Raw genomic sequence first — 6,000 nt, 5'->3', positions numbered from 1 at the left:
TCCACATTTAACATTCACCCTAGTCTATGCTTTAACTCATCTTTGTCATTACTAAAAGGAATGCATTTGACTTTTATGTTCTCCTTTTGTCGTATTTGTCAATTAACTGAGAATCCTGGACAAGGAGGAAGACTACTATAGTCAGGTCTTTTTGAGCATCCAGTTATATATGCCTTGAAAACTGAATGGAAAACGCAGTTTAGATTGCTAATTGTGCCTTCCCACTTCACTCACTACTTGTGTAAATCCTAGGCTTCCATATAATGTATTGAAAATGAAAGCTTGTATTACCTTTAGAATTAACAGATGGAGCCAGGTGTGGATGGCACATGCCTTTAGTCCCAGCACTCAGGAGGCAGAGGCAAGCGGATCTCTGTGAGTTTGAGACCAGCCTGGTCTAAAGAGCTAGTTCCAGGACAGGCTTCAAAGCAATACAGAGAAACACTGTCTGTTAAAACAAAACCAAACAAACAAAAATCAATGGATGGAAGTCATACTGATATTTTATCCTGAATAAAAGGAGAAATGAAACATAATAGTGAAATACTCCAATATTAGCACAGTCTCTCTAGATTGTATTGTTTATGGCTCTCAAAGGCATAAAAAATGGGTGCTGTAATTCACTCCTGGTTGCCTTGGGTCTTGTAATACATGGAGAATTTTGTTATTGACTTGTTATGTGACATGGGGGACAACCATTCTCTTTCCTCTTAAATTTTTGGTTGTGAGCCTAAGCTTTAGCAGCCGAGCCATGTCTCCAACCCTCTCTTCCCTCTGGGTCTCAATTTCCTCATTATTAAGGAAATTTCTTTTGGGCCCTTTCTAATGTGCAATGACTGAGGCTTAGTGTATGCCCCGTGAATAGCAGCCCTTATCAGATTGTTAAGCATCTTCTTGCCTCCTTTCTTGGGATTCTCATTCCTAAGCACTGCCCTTTAGCTCATGGCTGGTGGGACCATGAATGCTTTCGAGTTGGGAATCTGAAATACAAGGTAACTTTTATGGATCACTAGAGCCAAGAGATTAAATATGTGTTGAACCTGTGAAAAAGAGGAAGAAACATAGAGAAGAATGAAATAGAAATAATTGGGGAAGAAAAACTTAAAGAAGATAATTCTGGCTTTTGAATTACTAGTTTTGGTCATTTTTGGAAGTCCAGCCACATTCCCATCCTTGGTTTCAATGAGACAATTATATGTCTTAATTATAAATCATCCCTTTTGGCTTACCCTAAATAGAATTGGGTTTTTGTTTTTGTTTTGTCTTTGCCATCTAAAAATCTACAATATATGTCTGTCGGTAAAAATGATCTTGTCTTGCTCATTGAGCCTGCCATTCTAGAGCTGCACAAAACATAACACCTGTGATTTTCATTTTACCCCACTGGTGCTTAGCATGTACAAGAGCTTCCTTCCCACCCAAAATTCCAGGTGAGATTTAGTGCTGCCTTGCTATTTTAACTACCACGTCAAGCGTGTGCACCACTCACCGATGCTCTAGAACAACCTTGCCAGATATTTGGCTGCCATCCCACTGCACCTCAGTGAAAGGTGTGACAGAAAGATTGTGGTTGCTGAGACCCAAGTTTCCTGAGAAACTGGCTCTGGGCCTGAAAGCCATGAAGAAGGAAGCTGTCTGCAGAGCAACTGTAGCAACATGAGCTGGTGAATGCTGTTAGCCATAGAGAATGGAGTAAGCCCAAGACATAGGAGTGCAATTCTTTCCGGAAAGACTGTTTTGTGAGAGAAAATACAATCAATAATTTAAAGAGGAAAATCATCTCAAGCTTTGAGCCAGATGGTTTTGCAATTGAGCTCTTTTTTAACTTGCAAATGGTTGCCTTGATCTTCGCTGTCAAATTTATTATTTGATAAGCAATTTACTCTTCTAAAGTAAAATCAGTTCCTTGGGTACCAAGTTCTACCTTTCAGCTAAGATGTAAAATTAGAGTGTTCTCAGTGTGAAGCCAGATGATATCAAAACTAAGAAGGTATTTTAATTCTGAGGATCTTTTTTCACACATTCGGATCAGTCTTTGGCTGAAGTGGAACCCACCACACTGTATTATTCTGAATAAATAAGCAAAGATCAGCCTCCCTAGCTTTTCCCTGTTTTTCTTGTGAATATCTGTTCCTGTTCTTCATTATTTAACCATAAACAGAGCTAAAATATGCTGCTGGTTACTAAAAATAAACTTGTTTTCTGATAGAGGATGTGCTTATTGTTGAGGGGGTTGCAAATTGTCCATTAACAACCTTGCACACTTCCTCTGCAGAATACACAAAGGTTTACAAAGCACAGGAGCAGAATTTATCACTGAAAACACATGCCACTTTTTATTTCTAGTAGCAAAAATCTAGACATAACCCAGACATAATACAGGAAAAGCTGTATGTACTAAGATCTGGATTTTTACGGGACTTGAGGAAGTCTCTGTGTTACTATCAGTTAAAAATTCTGAGAGAACAATCATAACAGTAATTAACTTTTACTTTAAAAAAATAAAAAACAGAAAACTTAGCCTGTGAGTGATATGTGCAGATGCATACACAGAGGAAAAATACAGAAACAGTTTACATTGGTTATCTGTGTACTTTTTTTCTTTTTTAAATGTGATTAGGACAACCTGTGTGAGTCAATACTCTCCTGTTAGCATGTGGTACTGGGGACTGAACTCAGGTTTGGCGACAGGCACATTTATTGCCTGAGCCATCTCATGAACTTCTGATGCTCTTAATATGCCTCTGGACCACTTGGTTTATTTAAAAGAACATGTGTGACTTTCATCATAGAAGTCCAATATCACATAAAATCGGTTAACACAGCAGAAGCAAAAGTTAAAAATGGGAGCTATGTAATCAACCCTCCCACATACGTATGAGCAGTTGTTAACTTCTTTTAGCTCTTAATTGGTTGATGCTTATAGGAATCACTTGTCTTTTTTTTTTTTTTTTTTTTTTTTTTTTTTTTTTTGTGGCTAGAAAGCTGCACATCATTTGACAATGTTGTAACAGTGAAATATTGAACTTTAGTTTTCACTATCTCAGGTCTTCATTTAGCTTTCTCAATTTTTAATTCCCCCCCCCTTTTTTTTTTACCTCTCAAATGAGCTTAAGGGGAAAAAAAAAAAAAAAAAAAAAAAAAACAAGCCGAGGTTGTTTCAGGTAAAAAAGATTTCAGAGTTTCATATTTCAGCAGCTCCAAGGTGATCTCCACAGATCAGCCTCAGAAGAAACTAGAAACCAACAAGAATTTGGCCGTAGTACTATAAGAATAGAGTTGTGATGTGCCGCTGTTGAGTATATATCAAAAACAGGATAGCACCACACTCATTTACTATAGTGCACTTAACAACAAAAGGTCAGTGCAGGCATATGAGTGTGTTTGTGTGTGTGTGTTCACAGGTGCATGGACACACTCATGCCTGGGTAAAAGGGAATTAATATCTTAGTTGCAAACTGCATTGTGGCATGCCTGTCAGCAGTCAAGCTAATCTGGAGAAATAATGTGATCATTTCTACCCAGGGAGGAAACATGTAAATATGAGATTAAATGGGGCTAAGAGTGACCAACTCGCTACTTCGGAAGGAAGCTTCTGCTTTCCTGCCCTGATATCATTGTACTTTTCTGTTTGTCTGTTTTGTTTTCTTGTTCTAGCACATGTCTTGGTGTTTACATTGATTTAAAAACCTAGGTTTAACATGAGAATTGAATTGATGTTTTGTCAGTTACATTTGTATTTAGGGCTGTTTTAAACTTAAAATCATTATCATGAGACCCCAGGACCCAGAATCTTGCTGAGAAATCCAACAGCTGGCAGCCAAGCCCTAGACACTCATCAGGGAGTCTCATCATGGTGATTTTTCTTTTCTTTTACTTTTGAGACAGGCTCTAAGTCTGTAGTTCTTTCTGGCCTGGAACTCACTGTTACACCAGGCTGGCCTCAAACTCACAGAGATCTGCCTGCCTCTGCCTCCAGAGAGCTGGGATCAAAGGCCACTGCGCCCAGCTTAATTGCAAGTATTACTGCAGTGGGTCTTAACCTTCCTAATGCTGCAACCCTTTAATGCAGTTTCTCATGTGACCCCAACCATAAGATTATGTTGCTACATTACTGTAATTTTGCTACTGTTTTGAGTCGTAATGTAAATATCTGATACCCAGGACATCTTATATGAGACCCCAGAGGGGTCATGACCCACAGGTTGAGAACTGCAATCTTAGTGGGTAGGTAAATCCTTCACTCTACATAGGAGACCCTTACAGAGCAGCCTTATAGGGAGGGATTCATCCTGACATGTCCTTTATTGCCTGTATGAGTTTAGGCAACCTAAGATGTTCCAGTTCTGCTTTTAACCCATTTGTAGAAAGAAGTCGCCACAGATCTCCTTTACATCGATATACTTAGACTCACAAGTTCAATCCGTTTGAAGCTGAAGGTGGCTTCAAGCCCAGGGTGTTTTCAGATCACTGATCGTTGACGTGAAACAGCTGCAAATAGTTTAATTTGTTTACCTATTTACTTGGAGAACTGGTTTTTATTTTTGACAGGAAAAAAAAGAAAAACACTATGGAAGTTTTTTCCTCCAAGGTTGGATAAAGATGTGAGTAAATTTCTTAAACTTGTGTTTATTATTTATAAGTGTGTGCACGCACACGAGCCACTGCTTATGTGTGAAGGATGGTCAGAGGATAATTCTTGAGAGTCAATTGACTCTCTTTCCATAGTGGATTCCAGGAACTGAACTCAGATCACACGTGCTGGATTGTACCTGCTGAGTCATCTCACACCACTTAGTGAGGTTTTTTGTTTGTTTGTTTGTTTGTTTTTTGGTTTTTTTTCCTTGTAGTTGTTTGTATTGAGACAGGGTTTGTCTGTGTAGCCCTGGCTGTCCCGGGAACTTGTTTTGTATACCAGGTTGGCCTCCAATCACAGGCCTTTGCCTCCCAATGCTGGGATTAAAGGCGTGCACCACCACCACCTGGCTAGTATTTTTAATGCCAACTCTACACTGACTTATTTTACTGTCCCTAATTTGCATTTTGATGAATAAGATAAGCTGCAGTCCTGCCTAAAGGTTCTGAGCAAAAGAGGTAAGGAAAAGGATTGTTGATAATAATGACTATTTATTGAGCACATAATGTGGCAGAAATTGTGACTAAACCTTTTGAAGACAATCTTGATTTAAAAAAAAAGAAAAGAAAAAACCTCCCCACAGATGTAAGGCTTATACTAAGAGTTCCTGGCTTTGGGAGTGAGGAGCCTGAAAACTGAAAGCAGCACTTGTCAGGCCCCTGTCTAGTGACAGGGAAATGCTGTAATACTGTGTTATAACACACACATCTCTACATACTCCAGTCAGCTACTGCAGGTCTTGTGGAAACCTCGGAGGGGTTAGTATCAGTATCTCCTTTCCACTTTAAAAGTGAGCTAAACAAGTTACATAGTCACTGCCCCCTCTCAAGCTTCCCCATTCTTGTTACTATTAATATTCTGGGCTAGGAAACTCATTTCTTATGGGGGCCTCGCCTGTGCACCGTGGGGGTGTTGAACAGTGTCCTAGGTCTCTACCCACTAAAAGCCACTGCACTCTCACCTCCAAGTACTGACCGAAGACAGAGATGCCGCCTGATAGAAAGTGATGGTCCTTCCCCCTCGCCCTCCCCTCCCCTCTCCCCACCCCCACGTATGGAGGTAAAACTCCTCCATACTGAGAAATACCACATGTAAAGCCTATACTCATCAAAATTTAACTTCAAAAGGATAATCTGTTACAGAACGAGTAGTAGCATGGGCTGAACCCACCCAAGAGTGTGTGTGTGTGTGTGTGTGTGTGTGTCATGGATAAAAACGAGATGCTACAGTTCTTGCCAGATTGAAATAGCAAAGGGGGAAGTGACCATCAACCCCCGGCTGTGAAGTGTGATTCTCGATTCCATCCTTGTTTGCCTCAGTGATAAATTAAGATCCAGGGTGACAGCCAGATGCTCTTCAGCAGT

Source organism: Phodopus roborovskii, unplaced genomic scaffold (genome assembly GCF_943737965.1).
Source record: "Phodopus roborovskii unplaced genomic scaffold, PHOROB, whole genome shotgun sequence".
Taxonomy (NCBI): Eukaryota; Metazoa; Chordata; class Mammalia; order Rodentia; family Cricetidae; genus Phodopus; species Phodopus roborovskii.
The sequence above is the reverse complement of the archived record's forward strand: the minus strand, read 5'-3'. Positions refer to the sequence as shown.